This window comes from Apis florea, unplaced genomic scaffold (assembly GCF_048593485.1).
Source record: "Apis florea isolate Af1SG1 unplaced genomic scaffold, ASM4859348v1 contig_1615_pilon, whole genome shotgun sequence".
NCBI lineage: Eukaryota > Metazoa > Arthropoda > Insecta > Hymenoptera > Apidae > Apis > Apis florea.
This window is the reverse complement of record NW_028256416.1, coordinates 2325816-2353006: the sequence shown is the minus strand read 5'-3', so window position 1 is coordinate 2353006 and position 27191 is coordinate 2325816. Positions and strand designations below refer to the sequence as shown.

At 40.7% G+C, this 27191-nt stretch overlaps 1 protein-coding gene and 1 long non-coding RNA gene across 7 annotated transcripts in view; one reads left to right on the top strand and one right to left on the bottom strand.

Annotated features, from left to right (window-relative positions):
• LOC116415098 (uncharacterized) overlaps positions 1–27191 on the top strand; it is a 211485-nt gene that overhangs the window by 39054 nt on the left and 145240 nt on the right. The window contains exon 3 of one of the 3 annotated variants that reach the window (XR_015290819.1): positions 8686–9073. The exons of the other annotated variants lie outside the window; for them this stretch is intronic. This is a non-coding gene — a long non-coding RNA (uncharacterized LOC116415098). Of the gene's footprint in view, positions 1–8685; positions 9074–27191 lie in introns of those variants that run through there. 3 annotated transcript variants of the gene reach the window in all.
• The window catches only part of LOC100870138 (cuticle protein 8-like), a 101359-nt gene that overhangs the window by 20954 nt on the left and 53214 nt on the right, over positions 1–27191 (bottom strand). The window lies entirely within an intron of this gene.

Here is a 27191-nt window from a genome sequence, read left to right as displayed (position 1 = left end):
ACTAAGAATAATTTTCCATCGCCTGTTCTCCCCTCGGTTTACTAATATTAACCCCCGTGACGTGGATAATCGGTAATTATTGCATCCGTTAAACATACTATTTCGAATATATATATTCACGCGAATCCTTGGTTTCGGTTTCACGAGCTTAAATGAGACGTGAAATGTATCCGTTGATATTTGTGCTCGGTAAATACGCGTGTGGATAAGTAAACGGGAAGTTGGGAGAAGTTTTTTAAACGCAAACGGGTTTGCAGAGTTTTGTTAGTGTACGGCGGTCGGTCGGCCGGGCGAAAGTGGAAGGCAATGGTGGAAAAGTTATACCGGCCGATTCGCGAAACTGTATTCAAGTCAAACGTCAATTCTGATCTTGAAGTTGGTCGACCGGGTTTTATATTACCCCTGGTAATTTTCCTCCTTTTTTTTTCGACTCCCACGTGACGAAGGGTGGAAGGAGGGAGACGCTTTTGCCGCAGCAAAAATATTTTTCTTCTAACCGAGCGGGTGGAAGCTCGCCGTTGAAATAATATTCCTCCTACTCTATTTCAACTGGCGCTACGACAAACGAGTTATCGAGTCAGTTTACTCGTCGGCAACGAAAGTTATACAGAAGTTGAAGTTGCCAAAGTCGTTCCAACGACTTCTTCCCTGCCATCTAATTAGACGAATCGTTCGAAATGGCTCTATACAGAGAGAGAGAGAGAGAGAGAGAGAGAGAGAGAGAGAGAGAGAGAGAGAGAGTGGGGAGGGGGGATCGTTTAATTAAATTTAATGTAGCTTCTCGGCGATGATGCAATATTTAATGTAAAAGTAACCGGATTGGCGTAAAATGAGAAAGTTTCTGTGGCCCCGTTTCCCGTTAACGTTCCGAACAGGAACACAAATTTCATTTCGACTCGTTAACTCGTGGCCCAACCACCGATTTCGCGTCGCTGTAATGCCCGCGATATTTCACGCGGCCTAAATTCGATCGAAACGATTAAACATTTTGGCAGGTGCCACCGTGAACGCTCGTGAAGGAGTGTCTGTTCGAGAAAAATTTAATGGCGCTCGTACACCCGCCCGACTGACAGACGCGTCGAATCGAGATGTGAAAAATAGAGAAACCCTAGTTTTGACGTTTGATCTTCGATCAAACATCGAGGGAGCTGGATTCTTTTTTTTTTTTTTTTTTTTTTCTATCCATCGATCTTAACGAATCGTCGGGAGAAAAGGAATCACTTCTCGATACAGAGCCTCGTTACAACCATCTCTCTTCGCTTTATAATATGCTCCACGGGTATTTGTTTCTTCTTAAGGTGAGGCGAAAGATCATGCCAACTAATTACATCCGTAACGAGAATGTTTAGCTGCTCGTAAATTGAGATAGAGATTGGAACGCTGTTAGAGATACGGTTGGTCGTTGAAGGGAAGATCTCGTCTCTCGTGCACGTTCCTAGGTTAATTATCGAGCTTTACCTTTATACTTGAAAGTAATTCCAAGAGTTCTGTATGAGTACAGATACGGATACACACGATTCAAATGTCCGTATAATAAAATGCGCGAGAAAATTCTCTTCGTCAACGAAAATTCGTAGTGGCGCGAAAAGGAAAAAAACGATGGAAAGTTGGTAATGGCCGGCGCGGCCATAAATGCACATTTATGTCGGGGGGATAAACGAAAAGTTACAGAGCGTTAGCAACCGAGCGTGGAATTTATAAGAGTAACAAAATTTCTGCGGATAAGCCGTTAAAAAGCTACTTTGGCTCGGAAAAGAATGGAGAAAAATCTTGAAATACGCGAAATCACCGCTTTTCCTCGACACTGTTCGACGACAATCCATAGTAAGCGACACAGAGCATAAATCGTTCTCGCGATTTCGTCGCGAGAAACCCGTCTGCTTCGATCCGCTTCCCCCAAGTTGACGTCACGAGTGATTTCCGTGATTCAAGAGAAATCTTTATGGAATCAATAGGAATATTTCCCTTCTTGGCCCATCTATCGAATATTTTTTTTTTCCATCTGGTCGTACTTCTAGTTTCTTTTCTTTTCTTTTTTTTTTTTTCCATTCCGGAAAATAACTCGAAAATTGTGGTCAACGAGGATTATAGCGGATAGCTTGGATACGAAGTGGCTCGTTCCTTTTCTCGATTGACCAAACAGAATCTTCGTGACCTAAATTTCGATATAACCAAGATCACGGATACCACTTGAAAAGTACTACCGAGTACTGGTTTGAACGAAACGATAATAGTAGACGAGGAGCGCGGCGCAACAGAAGTACTTCTTGCAACGCAATGAAGCGCGAGAGAATCTCGACGATCCATCGAGATCGTTGAAACAAAGGTAAAAAGTGTGACTGGAAACTACTCGCGCCCAAGATTTTCGCCTTTGTTAGATTGCTATTGGCTTTGCTCGTTGTTAATCTCATTTGCGCGTTACCACTCTTTTGTTTCGGCAAAGCTTCGAGAGAGAGAGAGAGAGAGAGAGCTCTTCTTACCTTTCGAAATATCTCTCTTGTATATACTCGTCTCCACTCTTTATCGAGCACAACAGATCTTGGTTATTACCACTTATATCGAAGGGAATTCGATATTTGTTCTCGGCCTGGCAGAGACGAAATTTATGGCTGGTAAGATTTATCAGCAGTTGAAAAGGAATATCTCCCTTAAACGATTTCATTGTTTTGCATTCTTTCTCGAGCCCCCTTCGCTCCCGCTTTTCAAATACTCTCTTTCCCTCTCTCTCTCTCTCTCCATCCTCTTTCTCGATTGAATTTTTCTTCCAAAGTATCTCGTTTAAATGATGCCATACTTTGCAAACGAGAATTCAAATATTATAATAATTTTCCAATTTACGATAATCCTTGTTCCGGTATTATTCGGCTACTTGATAAAACCTCTATAAAAGGTATAAAGGGTAATAATTTTGAATTTTTTTTCTAGGAAAATAAAAGAATATCTGAAAAACTTTAATAATAATAATAATAATAATAATAATAATGTTACGTACTTTAACTTTTCAATCTCTCTCGTATCTTGAGGCTATTCATAATGGATCATTCTTCCCTCTTCTTTCATCAAAGGTCGAAGGACTTATCGTCTCGAGAGAGTCTTTACGACACCATCGAGAATTTTGCGTATGTAGGCGTCTTTAACGTTCAAACAACCGCGAATATATACAAAGTAGTAGATTAAAGATCTATCGTGAGCTTAATCGTGCGGCGCTCGTATGCAAATTTCCTTCGTCTTCACGACGCCGTCTTCCACGTTAGAATTGATTTTCATATTACGCCTAATTGCTTCGGCAATCTCATCTCCTCGATCTCACCGGTGTAAATCGTATCATGTTGATACAATTTTCGTTGGGATCCACGAAAGCGTCGAAAGCACGAAAGAATCGAGCGTGGCCTCTGCGATGTCGAGAACAATGGCGATATGCGTTTCTGGAATCCCTTAATTGCTCGCAAGCAACGCATTAGCCGATTTATCCGGCTAAACGAAGCATTAGTAAACGCTATCCACCATGTTTAATGAGTATAAATGGGCGGCAACGCGTGCACGCGAAACATATTATGTCAATTGAGCCTGGAACCGTGCAAGGCATGAAGTAATTATAGAATAACAATTATTAATTAGTCGTACACAGGGGATCATCTAGCTTTAACGCGCGCTCCATGAACAATGTTACATTCGCGATGCATGCGCCTCTCGTTCGTTTCACGGCTTCGATACTTTCACGAACTTTGTTCGCAAAAAGGAAAGACCGAAAGACGAAAAAAAGCATCGCATCGATGTTAAATTTTACGAAACGCGTGTGATCTCGATCCGATTAAAGATAAAAGGAAGAGAGCAAGAGTTGGAGAAGGATGGAAAATGTTTTCGAAGAACGAGAGAAAGAAAAAAGGCAGCAAGGTGTCTAGTATAGAGGAGTATCAATTCAAATGTAAACGATTTCAAGGGGAAAATGACAATTTCATTTAACGATTATTATAAGCACTCGGCCGCATATGTTGAGATGTATCCACTGCTCTATTATACTCGTCGCAACTCGTTTTCGCGTAATATACCGGGTTCAGAAACATGCACACCGCCTGCTGAGAATCTCTACGAGTTATAACCGTTTCGAGAATTGTCTCCACTCTCTCTCTCTCTCTCTCTCTCTCTCTCTCTCTACGCCTCGAAAGAGTTCTTCGCGCGTGTTTTTTCCTTACAAGATTGTTCGAAATTTAAATCGAGGAAGAGATAAAAAAAGATAGATTCGATATTTTCTCGATTCGTGCGCGTACATCGATCCCAAATTCAATTCGGACACGGCGCGTACCGTCCGAATACCAATTGTCCAAATGAAGCGGCATACTACCGTGTTCTTGCCTCCTCTGGGAATTTAATCATGCCTACATTCAATTACGAAACGCTCGCCCATATTTTGACGGCAGTCACTTATTAAACCCATATGATAATGTAGTTGCGTATCCACCACGCGTATCCAGCTTTATTAAACGCCGAACAAGTTGAATCGTTACGAGTCGTTACTCGTAATGCGATCCAGCTTTCGACGTGGCTCGTTACTACAAACTTCGATTCTCGACGAAACGGATCGAGATGATATACGAACGTTGATGGTCAACGCGACAACGATAGAATCCTCGACAGAAACTCGCGTTGTTCGTAAAAGCATCTCGTAATAGGAGAAATTAATCGTGTATCAGGGAAGCATAAACCATCGGGAATATTGGAACGTGATCGAGCGAAGCGTGGATCGGATGCGCGGCCCCCGCCGATATTTATTGTCCTTCTATTTGTTAGGGTTGACCATGAATCAGTTGGGTGCGTCGTTGTTGAACAACGTCGAGACGCTGTTTATTCAGACTGTCAACAGGCCAGGTACTAGAGGGGGAGGTCTAATATCCGACACAGAGTCTGTGCGGTGCCGTGCGCGGATCGGTGAATCGGCTTACTTCCGCGTATATATTCCGCCTATTCAGGAATTCATTACGCTCGATTCTACGGAGATTTACCGGATACGGAACCGCCTCGAAGGGCGAGGGAATATCAGGCGTTTCGATTCGGGGTTCCAGCTCGACGACCTGAATTCACGCTCGACTCGCAGCTTTGTCGGCTGGCTATGCCTCTCTCTCTCTCTCTCTCTCTCTGCACGGATAACGAGAGGTTCGTTTCATCGTGGCCGAGGCTCGATCGACGGAAAAATTGGCGGCGCGCGAGCTTTCTCGGCCTTCTCCTTATTTATTTTCGCTTCGTTCAAATAGAAATAGAATCTGTGCGAGGCGCGATGAAATTTGACTAGGTATTTACGGTTCGAATGGAGCGCAATCATCGACTTGCTCCTCGAATAAATGAATAGCGATCCGGGCGAAAAACAGAATCCACGGATAAACGAGCGGAATCAGCGACGTGCAAAAAGTAACGGAGACGAATGGATACCATTTCTGCTCGAGCAGCCTCTCGAAACGAACCAAGGGTCGACGTTCTTTCGGGGCCGCGTTCTCTTCTCGACGAGGGAATGCTAAATCGTTGGATCCGATTCGGTAAACGATGCGATGTTGGTAAGTAGATTACGGAATCTATGAGTAACGGCGCGTACCTAGACGCGCTGACACAGGGGAAAAGATTCGTGGTGGAAACGAGGCGTCAAAGTATTCGCGACTTTCGTTGTAGATTTCGATTAGCTGCTTGGATTCCAGTCGTAAGAAATATCGATAATTCGACGTAAAAGTTGTTCCCTCGAATTCGATATCAAAATTAATTGGCGAATACCGTTAAAACGAAGAATAAAACGTCGAGTAGAATTTTTACACAGCCTGGAGAAGCACGTTTTCCACGTTCTAAAAAAGAAAACTCGCTCTCATTATTATTAACGAGTGTTTTAACGTTAATCTTTAAGCTCTTTCTCTCCAATTGCTAAAATCAAAAACATTACACGAATATGACGAGATGATACGTTCAGCGATTGATTCTTCCCCGATATTTTCTCCGACGAGTTTCCCCGAGATTAAACCGAGATTACTTCCGCTTATAAATACCCTTCACCGATATTAACTTCTCTTAAATAGCGCAGTATTGGATATTAACATGTAGCTCGAAGGGGCAATATATTTGATTCGTTTAACGCGATTAAGTAAGAGAAATTCGCGCGATCGCCCTCAAGGCTGGCAATATCGTGGGCAAATGGAAGATAACGAACCGACAATGGTAAACTCGTACGATAAATTCGCGGCGAAATGTCGCCTAACGAGGATTTACCGTGAGCTCGACTTAATTTCTTAAAATGCTGCTACCATCGGGCAACCGTTTGCTGCACCGTTGCCAATATCGTTCAATTATTAAAACTTCGATCTCTCTCTCTCTCTCTCACGCGTTACATTTTAAACACGAACAATTCTTATTCCCTTTACGATCTTTTCTCTATCTCTCTTCATTCCCGAGTCGTAAGAAAAGATTTTATCCTCTCACTCGTGTGTAAAATATCCTTTAATACGTTTGTCTGTCGATTGAAATTCGTTCGAGCGATTATTATTTTCCATCCAAGGATGGACGCCTGCTCGAATTTCTGGGCCGGAGCAAAAGGGGTGGAAACGATCCCGTCGATCGAAAGAGTCTCGAGCCAACAAATACGTAAATCCTGCCCGAGTAACACCTCGTAAATCTAGCGTTAATTTCTCGTAGCGTGAAAATTGGCCGACCGCCAGCTCTTGCTCGAAAAAAGTTCCATCGAATAAAGTCGTTTCCCAGAAGGGACTGTCGAACACGAAGACGAGTCGATTTCCTTCCCCTCCTCATTTTCCACGAATACTCCCAATTCTTGGTATATCTCGTAGATCGCATATGCAAGCCCTCATTGCAAGCCGCATTCGTAACCGTTTTACTCGTGAAAATGCGCATCGTTACACGAGTTTTACCGGGGTAAATACGAGGGAAGGAATTCCTTCCTTCCTTCCTTCCTTCCTTCCTTCCTTTCGTCCTCGTATTTCGTTGGACGCTCGTTAAATTGCTCGAAAGTGTTCGTGTTTACCTTCAGTTACGTAACTGATGGGAGGGGAGAAACTTTTTTTTTTTCACGAAGGAAACGCATTAAGGACGACTCTATTCCCGTAATCCAAGTCGGAATAGAGGTAGATTGACTTGGTCGAATAATATTACGCGTATAGGAGAAAAGGTCGAGATTGTAATCTTGAAAATGCTGCTTTTGGCATTTATCCTAGTTCCATTGAATCTCTCTACCCGTGGAAGACGTATACGCGTCGCCTTGTAGTAATTCTGTTGGCGTCGCCCCGGAACGATGTTCCCGAAGACAGCCGATCATTCCTCACCGGTGTTGAAGGAGATTGGCGTCGACGTTGGGAGGACAGATCTAAGCTGAAGGAGGGGGCGAGCTAGGAGGAGGTCCGTGAAAGAAAAATGTGCCAGGTGGAGACGGATAAAACAAGTTTACTTTAATCGTTAAACTTGGAGTGGAAAGATAAATCTTTCTCCTCGGCGTTGGTTTACGTCCTTGTTACATCGCTCGATGGAAGGCCACGAATAGAAGGTTGCGCTTTACGGCAGATCTATTCTCCCGTGGACGCGATTTACCGCTTTAAGGAGGATTTTAAGCAACTATTGCGCCCGATAAATCGACGAGTCGTCCAAGTATTTATGCCGATGCAATTTTGTATTTGTAAAGTAATCCTTCGAGGAAAGGAAATAATAATTTTCTTCTCCTCGATATAAGTCTCAAAGTGGACAACTCGATGGAAATTGAAACATTTTCTTCGAGATGCGTTCGACAAAAAAAAAAAAGAAGAAGAGAATGGAAAAAATTGATTTTTCGCGAGGGTGGAATCGAATTCGAAACACAACGAGGAAGCGAGATAAGTAGAAGACGATAATTTATTCCATAATAATAGCCGGTCGCTAAAAGAAGAACTTTTGCAATTAATTATCGTTACTTTTAAGAACAGTGGTGTAACGGGAAGAAGGAATCTTGTTGGGGAAAAAAAGAAACGACGGCCGATAAATTAGTCTCGCAGGGGTTGCCGTTCGTTCGGATAACGCGGTTGGCTCTTCGAAGCGTAAGGCTACTAATGAAAAGCCGGACAAGTAAGAAAATCCTGGATGACTGCCGGCAACAAAGGAGGCTAAAGTAGGTCTCTCCAAGACGTCTCCCCAATTCGTTCTTTCACCGGGGGATTCATGCCCTCGCCCAACTTGCGCGGGGGTATATATTCCAGCTCGGTCGTGGAAGGATTCGGGGACAAAGTTCGGCGAAGAAAGTTTCGCGGAAGACGGTCGAATGCTGTGTGACAGCCGGGAGGGGGTGCGCCCGAGTTATTATCTGTTGGTAGCAGAAGGCGTTTTCGATCCTTCTTCTCCTTTCTCTTCCCCCTCCCTCTTATTTATTCCATGAAACGCGCGCGAGTTTAGATTTAATCGACTCGAAATCGCGCCAAAATTCGTATACACGTCGGTAAATAAATTTGTAATGGGGGGGAGGGGAGAGGGTAGTTTGAACGGGGGCAGTTTCAGATTTCCCATGTGACGTTTCACGTGCCACGCTCCTAAATACGGTTACAATAATTATTATTGCAACGGCCGGCAATATACATATATATATGTATTTCGAGTTTACGTGTTGAGCTTCGCGGGCGACCAAAGTGGAAAATTAATTAACCGCACGCGCGGATAATGAGGTCGGCGTTATTTCAGATGTTTCGTCGAGTGCGACGAGGGGCGAAACGGGGAAAAATTCTGACGAAGCCTGTCGACTCGCCTGTCACGAGTGTTCCGCTCGTATATTTTCGCCAAGATGCCGCCACTTGGTGTCTCTCGAGCTGCTGCTGGATTCTTTTTCGTTCCGAGTTGCAGAAATAATAAAACGTAATTCTATAATGTTGAAGAAGAAGGTGATAACCATCGGCACAAAAAAAAAACTCGACATCGATGCGGACGAAACGATCGCCTCGAGATGATATTAATCTCCATTAATATCTGCTCTGAATGAGAATCGGCATTACGGTCAACGATGACTCGTAACTTGACGATTTACGAAGGAAGAATTTACGAAAGCGTTATTAGCGTCATAGCGTGGACGACGTTAACGACGTTCGTCAAATTGGAGGAAGCAACGGGTACTACGCTAAAGGAGAACGTCGTTTCAAAGCGGCAAATTGTTCTCGGGTTAAAAGCCAACGTCGCGAAAACCGGAACAATGGAATACGGGTTGTAGCAGCATTGTTTCTCGCCGTTCCTGGGTCATTATCGTTCACCTCTGACAGGCAAAATCTACCGTGAAAAATATCGAGTTAAGCGGAGTAGAAATTTCCAGGGAACATCTCGTCAATTAATTATTAATTCGCGATTCCTCACGAATTCCTCGGGAATCTGGTCAAAATCTGGAACCGTTGCGAATTTCATCTTTTACGATTCTACCTTCTACCTCATTTCGAGCCATTTAACTCGATTTCCACTCGATGCTGGATCGCGCATCATCCTCGATATTTTAGAACCCACGAAATTGGTTTATCGTTTAATGGAGTTCTGCTGCCTTTTTAAAAATCGATCATCTTCGGTAAATGTACCGAAACGAAGAAACTGGATATCCTTGGAAAATTGACGAACAGATTTTCTACTCCGCTTAGGCTTGACTTAGTAGATTTAAGTTTTGAAAAGTTCTTTCTTTTTTTTCTACCATGAGAAGAAGCGGTTTTGATTATGATACGAATGATCAATTAGATTTTACTTTTAAGATTTTAAACTTTGAGAAATAAAGGTAAATTTTGTGTGCAATAACTCGGTTCGATTTGATTATTTTAGAATCAAAGTAAATCTCTCAAAGCAAATGTTATTTCTTCGTATTTAATACGTATGAAAATAAAAAGCATATCGTATCGATTTAATAAACAGAAACAAGGAGTTGTTGATTTTCCTTTTTAACGAATAATTTAACATGGATGATAATAATGCGGTAGATACGATAAATTACAATGTTTGAATATCACACGAAAGACGTTTCCCACTTCCCACTGTCTGTTCCTCGATATAACAAGCACGACTGTATGGATATTCAAAGCGATCGTCCACGAGTGAATCTTGATGATACGAGAGTTAATTAAATTTTCCGCGGCGATGTTTAAACGCATCTCGAGTGTAAAGTCAACTCGAAGAATCCTGTTTGATCAAAGATAAAGCTGGTACGATGCACACTATATATATATATATATATATATACATACCGATGGAACATTGTTTTATCTCGCGGAAAGATGGAGGAACGAAGAAGGAAATCGATAGGAAGGATGAAAAATACATCGACCAGTTTTATAGCGATATGATTCTTCTCACGCGGCACGTTTCTCAAATATTTTAATCTCGATAAAGATACTTGTCGAATCGTATAAAGAGAGAAAGAGAGAGAGAGATAAAGAATATCTATCAATTATAACTTTCGTGATATAAAATATGATACCGTTTTACGATCCAGTGATGCACGACAGTGACAAATCAATTTCGATATTTTATTAATAAAATAAACATATTTAATTTGCCGATACGATATTAATTCATCCGAATTCACAGTCGATGAAAGTATTTTAAATATCGTATATTGATACAGGCGGAAACCTTCGTCCAAGTCATTAATCATATACAAATAAAGGACGCCAAATATTGTTCTAATTAATATTCTGTCAACCGTATCGAGTATTCATATATTCATAACGCCGTTATACACCGCATTTCCAATTACATCCCTAGATTTTCTCCTGCTTTATTTCGATTTGCATCTCATCACATTCAAGTTCTTTGTCGGGCTTAAAATAAAAAGGTCTTGCACGCGAAACTTGTGCACATATATATATAGAAAATAACAGCGATTCGAAATAAGAAATCGTTCAGGGAACGATATTCAAAATATATCCAACGTTATTTCTTTCGTTTCGTTTCATTTGACACAATTTTTATCTATTTTTTGAAACACGATTCCGGCCTCTGCCCGTTGTAAATTCCAGATATAAACGTAACGTAGCGACGCGGTTTATTTCCATCGCTTAAACAAATTCTGTGCTTTCTAAACGAACGGTATTTCGGACTCGTCCGAGTGGTTGTCACCTCGTCGTTCTTATTAAACCAAAACTCGAAACATCGTACACGTGTGTACTACACGTCCTACAACGCGGTTTCTCCTCCACGACAGGAAATTCATTGCACTCGATATTCTCGATATCTCCCTCTCTATCGACTGTTATCGAGCTTCCTCGACAACCTATGAATTTATTCTCGCTTCTTTTGTCACTTATAAAAGGTGTCCCACATAATACGAAATAACCTGTATATTTATGTTTTCACCGTTTCAATTTCACACGTGCGCTATATATAAAAGAAACGTCGTTGCATTATCGTTATCGACATCCAATTCTTTTTCTCTTTCTTCTTCCCCCAATTGTCCATCCATCCATCCGTGCTTTCGAGCTTATTACATTTCGTCTTATGTAATCTTATAAAAGAGATCGCAAGTTTTCTTTTCTTTTTTATTATTTTTATTATTCGTATTTTAAAAATTTCAACGAACAGGGATAATTGAAAACGTGAATTGGAACGGAAGAGAGACGTTACCTTTCGGAAGTTATAAATGCGAAACGGCTTCCGAAGTAGCGAAATAGAAAGACGTTAAGGTAATCTCACCTCCGTGAATTTCACCTCGCGTGGAATTCATTTGGTAGGCACGCGAGAAAACAAGCAGCAGACCGTACGGTATAGTAGATGAACGAGGTAAGATGGATGAGGAGAGTACGTATTCGGATGGGATAACATTATCGTGGATCGGCCGCCGCGTGGATGGAAAGAGTCTATGTTTTTAACCTTTTCTAAGGCGATCGTGGTGATCCCCTTTGTCGCGGCCTAAAGCTGATCCATTTTGCCGATAAACGACACACTTCCATCAATTTTCCTGCATCTATATTTCTTTCGTTTCGTAATTCGTACAATTAACGAATTCATTTGACAAAATTGGCACAATTTTATTTTTCTTCGAAGAATCGTCACGAAAATTTTTAAATATATACATAAAATGTGGATTCGCGAATAAATATTCTATCCGAATCGAATATTAATTCGTCTAAAAATTTCGGATATACATCCGAGAGGGTACGAGCCGTGGTAATTTGGCGTAACAACAACTGCTATAATAATTACATGGTCGCATAGTTTCAAAACTCGATGGCCTTCCCGATAGTTTCATCGATTATTCAAACTTGAAACAATCGTATATCCAGTTTCATAAACGCGGTGATAAAACAGGAAAGAAAAACAACAACGGGCGACTCCTTTTTTTTTCTCTCTCTCTCTCTTTTTTTTTTGTTCCATTTCCCGCGCATCAATCACAGGACGTCAATATTCCAACTTGCTCCACTTTTCGAAAAATCCATTTAGAGATCATTACGTCTTAATAGCAGGCCGCCACTTAACGAGATTGCAACCAAGGAATCTGGTTCGCCGGCACGGTAACAATGTTGTTTATCTTTCCACGGAGGAAAATAAACGTCTTCTCCCTGAAACTTTTTCCGACTGAAAGTCGGAGAATCATACACACATACAAACGCGAGACCTTTTATTTCAGTTAAGTTCAGAGAGAGACTCCGCTCTCAGACTCCTGTCATCTAAGAAACGAGCCACTCGTCTCCTCTTTGCCTCTCCCCCCTCTCCTTCGGCCTGTCGTAACAATATCAAAATGGAATAACGAGAAGAGGGGGAAAGATGCGGCTGGTGACGTATCCTCGGCTTGCCATTTCGAAAATGTGTCCTGGCATCGATATTCCAAGAGTTGGCAGCTGTCGTCGCGCGACGAAAGAGAGGCGGGATGGAAGGGAAAAAGAAGCAAGTGTCAATCGATATCGCTTCACCCGCGCGCTCCACGCCTAAACCGCATCGATAGGGTCACCTAGGAATCGTTGTTGCACCGCGCTGTTCACCGTCCTCGCGCTTTGCTGACACAGCACTCCACGGCTCCTATTGGCGGCCTCGTGCCTCGCTATCGCAATCTATTTGCCTCTCCCCTTTGTTCCCCCACATCTGGAGGGGGAGGGGTTCCGATTAATGCGCCGCCGTCTGTTAACAAAGATTGTATGTGTACAGTTGTCGCTCCTCGAAAAAGGGGAGACATTCGATTTGTCCGTGAAATGGAAAGTCAGATAATAAAAATCTTTTTTCTCCCCCCTGCGAAACTGGTCGAAACGGACACGCGCGCACAAAAAAGAAATATATATATTCGCGTCGTTGGACTTGTAAAAAATTCTCTTTCGACGAACGAGGTCGCGAAGAAATCTCTCGAGAGAATTTCATAACGATGACTCGTTTGCGTTTCATAAATAGAAAACATGATTCGGGCACGTTCAGTCACCGAATATTCCGTGAATGCTGTTACCCTGATCTTTGATCGTAGATAAATTAAAACTACGAAACTATGGTGGAGATTATTTGGGGACAGATCTTGGCAGCGTTATTTGCGGGAGATGATTCATCTCCATTAACTTCCATTGGCGGTGAAATTTTATATGCGCGCGATGTCGAGGCAAACAACGCACATGCGGTATCGATGAACGCGAATGGAACGCGATTGAGGCAAAACCTTGAAAGCTTTGGCAACTTTGAAAACGGTCCTCTTCGGTAAACGAAGCGCGTGGTAAACCCGATTGTAACTTTAGAGAATGTTCGACGTCATTGCTTTCGGATTGATTTGGGTCCCGATTTCCAACTTGATTCAATCGAAAGGAGCTTTTCGTCGATCAGCTGTGTTTATTGTCAATATGAAAAGACGGCTTCGTTAATGGTATCACATGTTGTAAATGCGAGACGTTTTTTTAACGAGTTGATTTCCAATTCAGTATTTTTCCTCTTCTTTCTCCAATCTGATTTAATACGCGAGAAACAACATTTCCACTAAAGCAAGCCCATTTTTCCCTTTCCTTCGTTGATTTTCAAACCTTTGAAAAAAAGTTTCCGAATCCTTGTTGGATAGATGGTTATCGCCGATGGAGATACACACTCGATGCTAAACATTTCGACCAAATACGTAAAATACATGTTCCATCATCAATTGTTGGATGGAGAGAGGGGTTTATCCATAAGAGGTTTATCCGAAAGAGGTAAGACCAGGAAGCCAGAGGCTATTGATAAAAGCGATTGTTCCCTGAAATTCAAATATCTCGTATTGTGGTATTTGGTGCTCGTTCTACATAGCCGAAGGCTCATCTACCGATCACGTTCTATCCGACTGACTTTTCCTCCGGTTTCACGTGCACATAAACGCGCACCCCCGACAATACCCGTTCCCCTTCTGTTTACCACTGCAACTGCGTATGTGTGCGCGCGCGCGCGTGTCTATGTATCATGCCTTCCACCGTTAACCTCGATTGTTAACATTTTCTCCGTCTTTTTTTTTTTTTTCCTTTCCTCTCTTTTTCCCTGTGAGAAAAACTTGAGGGGAAAAATGCGCGCGTTCCAATGAAATTAACGAGGACGCGAGAAAGGATCGGCCATTCTCTCTGGTGATATTGGTCTGGCCTGTCGAAGTCGGTTTCCTATTTCGCTTGACGCGGTCCGAATTGTTCGCTTGTTACGCCAAGGCTAAGACAAAGGGGTAACGTATTGGATTGGATAACAACAGTTTGGAAACGACACGAAAACGTTTCCCTCGTAGATACGTAAGTAATTCTAGGACGAAGATTACAACGATGCTCGAACAGGAGAGTGCATAAATCTTCTATACTCGAGTTATTTATCGTGATCCCTTAAGTAATGTTCGTTAAAAGCCTCGAGAGCTTTGTTTGCGAAATCAACATCGCCGGGCGCATCGCAACGCTCACTCGGCGGGGTTAAAGAATTACCCGGAAATAAAATCGATCGTTTCGAGATACACGAGATAAATCGAATATACTCGAAATTCAGATAATTCAGAATTGGACGAATAATAGAAGATTATCCCAAAAATAAAAAACGAATAGTATAGAATTTCTCTCCGTTTATCGTCTCATTTTTCAGCGAATCCATTTTGAAAAATGCATGTACGTCTGATTTTTTTTTTTTTATACGAATAATCATATTTCTAATAACCATCTTTATCCGTTAACGTGATTTTTGATCCAACCATCGACTATGTACAAATACGTGTCGAAGAAGTGTCGACACAGGGAAATCGTATCGAGCGTGTACAAAGTGCACATTGGTTAATGCACACAGAGGCTCGGGTGGTAAGGGCCAAGAGGAAGGAGGAACTGGATAAGCGTATAAGCATGGTCGTTAAGGTAATTAATAGCCAGGTTTGGCCAAGTTATTGCCCGGCTTTATATCCACCGATCGTTTGAAGGAGACTAGACTATCATATATACGTATATACGGGCTACATATATTTATTAAACGAGTTGTATAGTCTGTCCAAACAAATATTGCGCCGTTTTGATGGGGTGATCCTGGTGGATCCACTCTGTGCTGTTGGTGCCAATTTTTTTTTACGAGCCATGGATCGTTACGAGGTCCAATGGGGGACGATTCGATTACGAAACCGTGAAGAACACGCAAATGAAAATAGTCGGAGTGTATCTATCGATAGACGGATAGTTTTATTGATTAATGCGTTTGCGCGATCACCTTGCTACTACTCGTTATTCCGTTCTGTTTGGTTTGGAAACAGTGACGAGTTTTCCATCGATGATGATTATCAGTAAACTGGAAAAATGAAAAAATGAAAAAATGAAAAAAAAAAACGAAAAAACCGGAATATTTTATAAAATTTGTGTGAATTACGCACAATGTACAGAATTTCGGAATATCGTTTTCATTTGGATCGGCTTTACAATACGGTAAATGATACTTGAATTATATTTATGCTTAAATACGTCGAAGCCAATAAAATGCAACGGAAGCTAATGATTCGTGTTCGTTCGTATTCGAAATATATAAAAATTTGTAAAGGGAATTGTAATTTTTTTTTTTTACTTTTTTTTTTTTTTTTTAACTACAATACAATATTCTATACAATACAATACAATACAAATTTTTAACGCAAGAGATTTTATCGTTTGTCAATATAAGAATTTTAAATTAATTTCGCGAATGAATCATTCGCTCCGCCGTATATTTTGCATTTGACATTTACGATATTTATTCTGCATTTGGCCAAATATCGCTACGAGAATTTTCAAACGGAAGTTGCTTCGATTGTAAACCGTGAAATCAAAGAATTTGTCTTGGACATTTTGTCTGTCGGTAAACGATATTAAAAAATATGCATTCGCAAATTGCAATATTTAATCAACGTTTAACAATTGTCATAGAACGAGGCTTTTTTTTCAACAGAAATTTCAACATCATGTTCCAACACTTTTTATAAAAATGCCGCATCCAACGGTTTATTTATTTCACGATCGATACAGCTTCGTGGCTGATGTATAAAAAACTATTATTTTCGTGGAAATAATTCTATCTACGAATTTCAAAGAAAATCGTCAGAGAGAAAGGAATATCAAACTTAACGTTATCGCAAAAACGAGTTTAAAAAAATTTTCCAATTTTCAAAGAAACGATACAAAAATTATCGACACGACGCAGCAAAATTAGTCTTAAAATTCACGTTATGAACTTATATGATCATGATACGATACGTTTATAAGACATATCGAGGGACGAGTTCGGTACACATTTTCGATCCACGGGATCGTTATCGTCCTTTGCTTCTTCTCTTCTCATTGCGAAGCGCTAAATTTCAATGACAGTTGGCCGTAGTTGAAAGGATGGCGCGGCGTCTGGTCGCGAAAACGGGGCTGCGATTCAAAGACGGTTGATAGCGTTTGCATGGACAATGAAAAGGGAGACGGAAAGAAAACGCCAGCCGTCAGAAGCACGAGGATAAACAAGTGGTACAAAGAGCCGGGTCGAAGTGGGGTGAGAGATAAACTTCATTCGTAAATAGCTTCAACTTAATTTCGTTGCGCCCTCTTGAATGCGAAACTAGCAACTGGATGGGGGCTGGATATCGTTCGTTCGTTCGTTCGTTCGTTCGTTCTTGCTTTTCTCGTTCGAAAAAAACGATCTAGCAACTGTGTCACCGTGTGCCATCGAAAGTACCACGATCCATAAACTTTCCTTCTGCTGCATGGTGTTTGTAATTTAACGAGGAATAGTTAAACACAACCTCGTTGGAGAAACGAAACGAGACGAATGAAGAAAATCTTAATTACAGAAATATAGTAGGGGTCGTCGTATTTATTTAATAGCATAATAGATACAGGAACGATCGTTGATATTCGGTATCATTGAAATAATAATAAATAGTTCACATATTGTAATTGTTTTGTATTTATCGATAGTCGATGTACTTTCATCGATTTGATATTCAGGATGTATTTATAAATTTATAAATTAAATTATATTCTTATTATTATTATTATTATTATTATTCCATTCGATTAAAATCATTATAGTCATATTTCTCGCACTATCGAGATTCTATGAAAATATCCAAAGATTTTTGTTCTCTCTCTCTCTCTCCCTCTCTCCTCTCTCTCCCTCTCTCTCTCTTTCTCTCCGTTTTATATTACCGAAGGACTATCGGAACGACTATCTCGCAGGAATTTAATAAACGATGCATCCATTTACTCTATCTTTCCACCTATATCGATATGTACACGATAATTGAACGACTGGTGAATTCCATCCATTATTTTCATTAAATCGTTATTTCGTAGAAAACATATAAAACAATAGTTTAATCTACGCGCGTATTTAAACCAACTGATTCACGTTTACCGATCGGGTGAACGAGAAAATTAGTTTAGAAAATTTTCATCGTGCGCATAAATATATAAAAAAAGGCAAAGAGAGAGAGAGAGAGAGAGAAAGAGAATAATACAGAAATATTCGATATCTTACTTGAATTATCAAAAAAAAAAAAGAAAAAAAAAAAAACAAAGAAAGTGATCGTGATACCTTCTCGAAAAATTAATCCTTGATTTCTGAATATCGATACACGGTTTTTTTTCCATCCTGCTCCCGATCCCCATCCGATGCGATGAAATTGAAAATTTTTCATGTAGATTGCCCCCCGTCGCGAGGCACGCGATCCCATTCACGTTCTTTCACCCTCCTGTATCTAACGCCACTTTCCGATATTACATCCGCGCTTCTACTTTTGTCAAGAACGCAGTTTTGTTAAGATGTCGTAAAAAAAATGGATCGAGAAATTCCTCGCCTCGTGAAATCTCGCCCCCGCATCTTTCACCCTTCGCCCTGTACGAATACGAGTTACTCGATTTACTCGAGATCATCCCAACAATTGAGTCATCCCCTTTCTCCGCCTAACGTTATTTCTAAATTGAATCGAATTATTTCATTAATTAAAATTATTTCCTCGCAATTAATATCTCCTCCTCGTTCGTTATATCGGTTACATTGTCCACGTGTTTCCTTACGATAAGCATATTTTATTGCGTCCGTTAGACCTGTAGTTATATTTCGCGGTGTGAAGTTATACAGAGAGGATATGGAAACTCCTCTTTCCATATTTTCTGGAAATACGCTAGGCACGAGTACGCGGTCGTAATATTAGATAAAAGCTCGCAAAATTGCATTTTCGGTCGCCCTTGTTCTGGACTACCTGCCACGCTAAATCGGATTTTCGGATTTGCTAGATGCAAGCACTCAAAGAGTTCAGTCAAATCATACTCAGACCGGGAAAAGGCCAGCCGTGTCTGAATTTTTAATTCGAATTATTCCGCTTAGTCCATTCTACTTCGTTGAGACGAAGTAATAAAAATATCGCACGATTAATTAAGTAAGACGATAAAATACAACAAAATACACGCGATAAACACGCAACTTTTCAAGAAAATGTCGTGTATATCGATATTCGAAGAAAGGGGGGGGCGGGGGGGATGATTCAATGAAACGAGTAAACAAGTCGATCTGAAATTTTTAACACAAACGGACGGAAAAGTTTTTCCCTCGAAGAGAGTTTTTTAAAAAATTTTCTTTTCCTTAAAATGTTGCGCAATCCCTCCCCCTCTCCCTTCGTTCCCGGCATGAATGCATAAATGTAATTTAATGAGCTCATATAGGGTTCCTTTCAGAACCTTTTTCCACGTTTTAAAACTTACCTGGTTTTTGTCATTCCGTCAAAGGTTTCGAAAAAAGGAATCCTCGCTTTATAAAGTAATTCAACCTCGTACCGGAAAAATACGCGGCGGCAATCTTGGAAAATGTAATTTCTCGTCGTTGAGAAATTCGTTCGGGAGAAAACGAATTTTTTTTTTTTTCACGAACGTATGAAATTTTGATACATTCCCACGTTGTGTTGGCATTTCCTATTAATATTTCGCGACTGCATAATTTGCAATCTGCCGTCACCGATGGAAATTCTTTGCGTCGAAAGGTTGCTCGCTCTTTCTCATCGACTTTTTACTTGCTGTGAAGTTGTCAGCTAGGATTGTTGATATTCCGCCGGGTTGGGAAAATTTTTAATTTTTTCCACGGAATATAAATTAGGTGGGAATATTTTATAATCACCAGGCTTGCCTGTGAAAGAATAATACACGTATCGAACGTGCACACGGCTACACACGGCTGTACTTTCCCGAGGAAATTAATCATTTGATTAATCAATTCTCCCCTCTCCTTTTCCTCCCTTCATTTTGTTTCAAAATAAAATATTTCGTTATTCAAAATTCGAAACAAGAGAAAATATTTTCATTTCGAATAAATAATAACATCGTTTCGCGAGAAAAATGTCAATTTTACGAGGAAAATTCTTACAATTTAATACCGCGTTATTAAATTCGTATATATATATATTTTTTTTTTTCGTACAAATAAATTCGCATAAATTCGTGAAATATTTACTACAAGTCAACATTGTAGTATACAAATATTGGTAAATAATTCGCATCGTGTCGTGTTACGTAACGATAACTTCATCCCCCCCGAGAGAAAACCGCTCCTAGCGATACCGACTTACCGTACAACGTGAACAAATTGGAAAACAAATTTCCTTCAAATAGGGGAAATTTAAAAAACCGCGTTACTCTTTATACGTATTCGAAATATAACGCGCTTCATCTCACGGGACTGGGAGCAATTATCTGATCGGGATATTTATGAAATGGGTATCAATGGCGGAGACTTCCTGTACTCCTGTACGAAATAATTCTGTAGCAAGAAGCAAAAGACGGGAAACGTGGATAGTTGGCGGATGTTTCAATCATTTGCGAGGTGCAAAAGTACGGGGAACGGGCGTGCGACCAGTGATCAGGGAAACGAGATGAAGGCGGTCGATTCATAATGTAGTCGGTTCCTATGAAAATGGTATGCGCGTATTTCCGAGCTTTACAGAGTACGAAAGTGCTCTTCTGTGTCCATTCCATCGCGAGGTTGAAAAGCAGATAGGAAGCTGTACTCTCGTGTTCATTTCCGTGGCCTCGTACTGTCGCATCAAAAAACATCGTATAAAGTTGGTATATGCCCGTCCCGGCTGGCAAACCTTCTCCTCCATCGGCTCGAGGCCGCCCTTTCTCCGTGTTGCCTTTCGGCCAATCTTCCTTTCTTCCTGTCTTCCCTTTGCCCGCTCTATAATCTGCCCGATTGCGTGTGCTTCGACGTGCACAGACCCCCGAAACGAACTTTCGATATTTCTTTTAATTTTCCATCGTAATTATCTCGTGGTTTGCATTCAATATTCGGTTAATCCAACCAACGTCCTCTGCGTAGACGTGAAATTATCTCGGAAGAGAAATAGCGTTGAGCGGAAGTTTAAAGTGGTATTTTTACTATCTATTCTAAAGTCTATTCTTCGGGATTGTTCCTTCTTTCAAAGAAGATGGATGTGGCTTAGATAGCTTGTAATTTCAGAAAATGTAACAGAAAGGAGAAAAGTCGATTCTTTGAGAAGTCTGGACCGGAATAATCCCCTTCTAAATGAGAAAAACAAGAAAGCCGTGTCTTTCTCTTTCTCTCTCTCTCTCTTTTCCCCTCTCTTCGTTTGATCCTGAAACCACTTGGAATCGTTAGTTAAACTTTGTTTTTGCCTGGAACTCACTTTGAACGTCGGGCCACGTTTCAAAAACGTCGTACGTACTGTGTTTCGCGATTGTGGTTCGTCTTTCGAGCGGTAAAGAGGTTATTTTACAAGCGTAAGAGCGTGAAATATATTCGCGAGATGGCGAGTGGCTCGTATTTTTTCGGGTACACCGAGAGAGCTCATCAGATTGACCTTCGTCCTCGCGTAAAAGGCAAAGGTGAGCAAAGTAGGATCCCGCTTGTGAAAACGTTCCCTCGCGTGAAACTTGGCTCGAACAAACGCTGTGTTCACTTTTCTTTTTCGGCGTTGCATTCGAAATGACGTCACGTAGAATCCGTTTCGAGAATTTTCGCGAAATTACGCACAAAATTACCCTGTTCTTGTTTGAAATAATTCGCGATCAAATTTCTTAGCTGAGTTTCCCCTTTTCCCCGTTAAATTTATTTGAAATCTCTCTCGAGATATCATGTACGAAAGTTCTTTCAAAGGATTGCCGAGGTGTACACAAAACGAGCGATACACAAAATGCGAATTCAATTTTATCGCTCATATCTCCTCTTAACCAATCGGCGAATCATCGTCAAACGAAATCTCTTTTTGACGCGTATCGACGCCACTTAGGAGGCGAATCTCATCGATGAATCATTCAATATTTTATTTAATTCCATTCCAAAGAATATAATCGTACTTTCGGAATAATCGAATAATTCTTTTACACGATTATTTATCTAATTTTCCAGAAATTAATTTCCATCCGCTGTGAGATATTTATGGATCGTATTATTCGGTGATTATTTTGCGGATGATTGATAATGAAGAATAATATTTTGGGCAACGAGTACTATTGCTCTTTTAAGGGTAGTACAGTTACACGTATTTCATTCGCCACTTCTCTTCACGTAGAACGAAAAGCCTTTTTCGCATAATTCCAATCATCGCCCTTTGGTCTTTATATCTACGCAGCCATTCAAAACGCAGCCGAGAACATGCACAAATTTCAAATTCAATAGAGCGACCTCGATTCCATTAAAATCACTGATCGCGGGACATTGACACTTTTGTGACCTGTCCCCGTTTTTTTCCCCCGCATTTTTTTTTTTTTTTTGCTCCTGTATCAAGATATTAATGATAAACGGGGGGTGTGCCATTGTGGTGTTGACTTTTCGCCTATGGCTAATATCATCTCGCGTTAAATTACAAAAAAAAAACCTGCTCTTTTGTATTTTGTAAATAAAACAGGAGGGATAACGTTTAATGATAATACTTTGTATGCAGAGCGTCGAGTTAAAAATTAATGAATATAAAGATACAATTTATTTTATCCGGAAAATGTATGTACGAAATGTATATCGAATAAAAAACTCCAAGTTGAAGTTAATATTAGGTAACAAATGCGATGCGAAATTTTATTTGACAGATTGACGTTTTTTCTTTAAAAATACGTTTTTTAATAATATATTGCCAATAATTTGATCACAAAAACGTATTTTTCGTGCGTTATGTGGAAAAATATTTCAATATTATTCCAATATTTATTAGTGTAGAATTTTGAGCCGTGAATACACCGAATCGAATAATGGTGTTGTGTTTTCTTTGCGTTTTGCATTTTCAAAATTCAATAATAACTTCGTAAGTTACTGTATAATTTCGATATCTGGTCGCATAAAATGTAAATGCAATGCAAATTCCGTGCGATATGGTAATTTCGAGAAACATTTAAAAATAGCGGAAATACTTATTAAAAGCTTCATGCTATTTCAATCGATACGATCGTCCTTTTTTCTTCTCTCTCTCTCTCTCTCTCTCTCTCTCCCTCTTCCTCTTTCTCTTTCTCGGTATAATTTTTCATTCGAGGAGAACTCGAGAATTTGTTTGAGGGAAAACAAGAGTATCGCGACAATGAGAGAGAAATATCGGCGAAAAATATCAATGGATCTTTCATGGACGAATCGAAGAGAAAATGAGAGAATATACTACGTTTGTGAAAAAACTTCCGGATCATTTGATAAAGTTTTAATGAGACAGATTAAAGGAAAGCGTTTTATGCACATTTTTTTTTTTTTTATATTATTTCAGCGCATTTCGAGTTTGTAAAAGCAATAGTAAAAAGTCTTTGAAGTTTAAAATTCATAAATATAAAGTGAATATAAAGAAAGATTTTTTCTTTTCGACTTAAGGATTGACGATACACGAACTTTTCCATTTAGCGTGAATCGTGTTCGAATATCGGCGCGACACTTTTCTGGTTTTCTTATTTCGAAGGTTGGTCGAACAATCGAATTTGTTCGGACATCGAGCGAAGGAACATCCAAAAAGGAAAATTTCACGAGTTTTCTCGACTATCCTTTTTTCGACTCGCCGATATTTTAGACACGTAGCGTTGAGTTACGTGGATCAGCGATTTTTACGAAAATCGCATTATCCTTTATCGTCGTCTTATCGAGCAATTATCGTTCAAAATGATTCAGAAACAGAGCTCGGTTTGGCGAAGTCACTCGCTTAAAAATTCATCGCATTATCGCAAACATTTAGCATGGAAATTGTCAGAGAGACTTTGAACGATATCATTTCACGTCTCACTTACTTAAACTTTATTTCGTAATGTTGAAATATATAAATGCACGAAGATAATACCAAATTTATATCCAATTTTAGTAAATAATTTGATCTCCTTCTCGTTTCTTATTTCTTTCTTATACGTATATTCTTCTTGAGCAAATTTTATTAAGAATTATGAAGAATTATATTTGAAAAAGTGCGGGATAGCGGAGTAATTTGCATAAATATCCATACGATGCATTGTTTAGATGATAAAGGAACGTAACGATAGAATATTCGAAAGATTGAATAATTATATTCGTTCGTTTCATATATTGCAATCGGTTAGCCAAAACTAGAATTCTTTGAGATAGAGAAGATAATTTCATTATGGTAGTTTATTCATTCCTCAAGTTTTATTTTGTAATATTTCGTGTCTTGTCCCGTTTCCTACGCTTTTTCCATATTCCCTTTACGCGAGACATAATTTCATTATTAACGATGGCCTTTTTAGATTCCTCTTTCAAAGGATTCCTCCATTATGCTCGTCCCAAGCTACCTATTCTCCTAAAATTCGCGTGGCTTCCACCTATTGAGTTATTTTCTTTTTTTTCTTTTTTTCCTGAAAGAACACATTTTTTTTTCCCGCCGACGATTTTCGTTTCTTAAATAATAATTTCTATTACTCCTTCCTCGAGAAGAAAGATAACAATATAATACGACGATAATATGGAAATTAGAATTGAGAAAGCGACGAGTGAGGAATATTCGATTTGAATATACGAAAGGAAAAAGTGTTTGAATCTTGAGATGGTCGTGCGAACGAAAAGAAGAAGAAGTCAGATATTTTTTTTTCAAAAATAATGAAAATGTATAAATCAAACGAGAAAAAAAAAAAAAGATTTCCATTCGAATCAGCTTGAAGTTCAAACTTAAAAAAGTCAAGTAGAGAGAAAAGTAACGAAAAATAAACGAAAAAGTTTTAAGAAATTTGCCTTGTTTAATTTTACTTACTGTTATTATTCAACGTTTCCGATCGCCGAGTTCATTCTTGCTTCACTCTTGGCCAAGCTTGGCGAACGATCTCCAAATCGAAAAAGCGATAAAACGCCTCGATTCGGCCGACAGTTGGAAAGTGCGATAGGAGGGGGACGTTCGAACTTGGGAATGGACGCGATAAATTTGGAATTGGCGATTTGAAACGCGACTAAATTCCATTACGGATCGAGGATCTATACACACACACACACACGCATAGAAGCGCAGTTAGTTGCGTATAAGCAATTCAGGATGGTGGATGTTAGACATCTCCCGAGGTCTCCATTAGCATACATCCGTGACACCGGTGTCTCACCCCCTGACTTCCCACACCTTGCCACGACCCTCAGAGGGTTAAATTAACCCTCTCTCCACCCTGGCGGAGTTACGTCCGTCCTCCATCGAAACCACCGCCTCTGCCTGCTCGAATTACTCGCATTCGAGATCACGCATCCACCACCCCTGTGTTGTCGAGAGTTCGAAATCAACTGAAAACTGATCCACACGTGGATTTTGGTGTATAAACAACCGAGCGGGTCGGTCGTTGTTCGAAGCTCGCCCGTTTCGCTTCATCCTCCGTTGAATCACGGTTAATCGGCCAGCGTTTTCGTGAAACGGTTCCCACCGAAATCGATCCGTCCGAATTGCGCGCGAGTTATAATTAACCGGGTACGAAATTCCCGGGGTACGAAACTTTACGCGTTTCGAACAACGCATTTCCGATGATTAAGCAAGATCGATACGCGATATCGCTTCCATTACACGAGTTGTGAACACTGTCCATCGGTCGAGGATGGATTATAAAGAAGGTTAAAGTCGAACGGATCGACCATCGTTTGAAATGCAAATCAAGCTTATTATCGCGAGTGCGGTTAATAACACGGATAATGAACAGCCTGTTCACGAATCACGAAAATCAAGATAGTTTAGTCGCCTTGTGTGCAAGATCCTTCGTTTCGTATATAGCAATTTAATTAAACGCGTATTTTATATATAATCGTACTTCCATCGATGAAAAGTTTAACGCACCGGATATTCGACGTTTAAGGAACTCTATTCTTTACATCGTTAATCGGCAAAAATTATTGTTCAAATTATTTTTATTATTTTCGTGATACGAAAATCGATTCGACAATTTTGGGGGAGATAGTAGACATCATAAACTCGTAAGCAACGCGATAAATTGTTCCTATTGCGAGTCGTGTCCGCCCACCTTGTTCAGATTCGTCGATTGGCCGATCCTCGGGATCGTCCTTGAAAGAAGCCTACGGTTTTACAGGCTGATCGATACAACGGCATCGTCCGGTGAAAAGCGGTAAAAGGGATTAAAAAAAAGACGTAGGAGATGGACGATAATCGTATCGATGAAGCGTGGAGGAGGTAGAGGGGGGGGGCGGTAGAGAAAGGAGAAAAGAAGCGCAAGAGGTTGAGAAGAGGACGCAAAGGTAAACGAAAAAAAGGGGGGGAGAGGGAGAACGAAGGAGAGAGAAACGTTTGTTGGAACGAGCATTGGAAGGTGGAAGAGAAACGATCTGGAACGAGGGAGTAGTAGGAGAACCGGGACGAGAGACCCGACATCGTCACCCTTTTCACCCTTTACCTATACGCCACCACCCGGTAATGGAATTGCAAATCCGACGACATTACACGCCTCTTGGCAACTTGTGATTTCGCGCCCAGTTCCACGCCAGCACACGCCCTCTTACGTCTCTCCATCCTCTCTCCCTCTCTCGCTTTCCGCCACTCTAACCGCTCCACTCCACCCTCTATTCTCTCGACCTGTTCCATACACGCGGAGCGCACAAATCACAAGGACTCGAATTAATTCTATTAACTTTCGCGGACGCGAGTGGAGGAGAAAGGGCGGCTCGACTCTCGATCGAGCAACGTTCTTGCGCGACACTCGGCGATCTTTGGCCTCGGGGACTTTGGCTAGCTAGCCTTTCGGGCACGACGGGAATCCGAGGAGCAGGGTTAGGCGACCGGCTGCTAAACCGCCACCTGGATGTCAACAAAGTTTCGACGTTGCGCGTTTCCCAGCCTCTGGTCGGTTGAACGTCGGCCGGGATCCCGTTTCCTGTTGCTCGTTCGCTAATTCGAACGGCTGTTCCCGGAACTTGCTATTGATCTTGACACGCTGTTCGCGCCACACACGTTTCCGCTTCTCGATACGAAGCAATTTCGAGGATTCCTTCGTTTCGAGTAATTCGATCACGTCGCTCTAACTTGATCGTTAACGATTCGCGTCAGTGGTTGGAAATTTGGAAAAAGGAATGATGAATGGTAGGTAGAAAGAAAAGTTTACGGGACTTGATACGGGGTTTTTAAGATGAATTGAAATATCTGCCCCGCGAATGCGAGTTCCTCCAAAGTGCAAAGCGAGCCCGAGCGTTATGTGCACCGCTTCCGTTACCCTGGTCGCGAGTTGCGACGCTCGCTGACACGAAATTAATTTTCCAAGACAATCTCGCGAGAGACAACGCCTAGCAACTGGATATGCGAGCGGAAACGTTGACTCGAGTTTTCGTGAAAACTCGTCACCAATTTTCAATTCGTCGTAAATCTTACAGCCAACTCG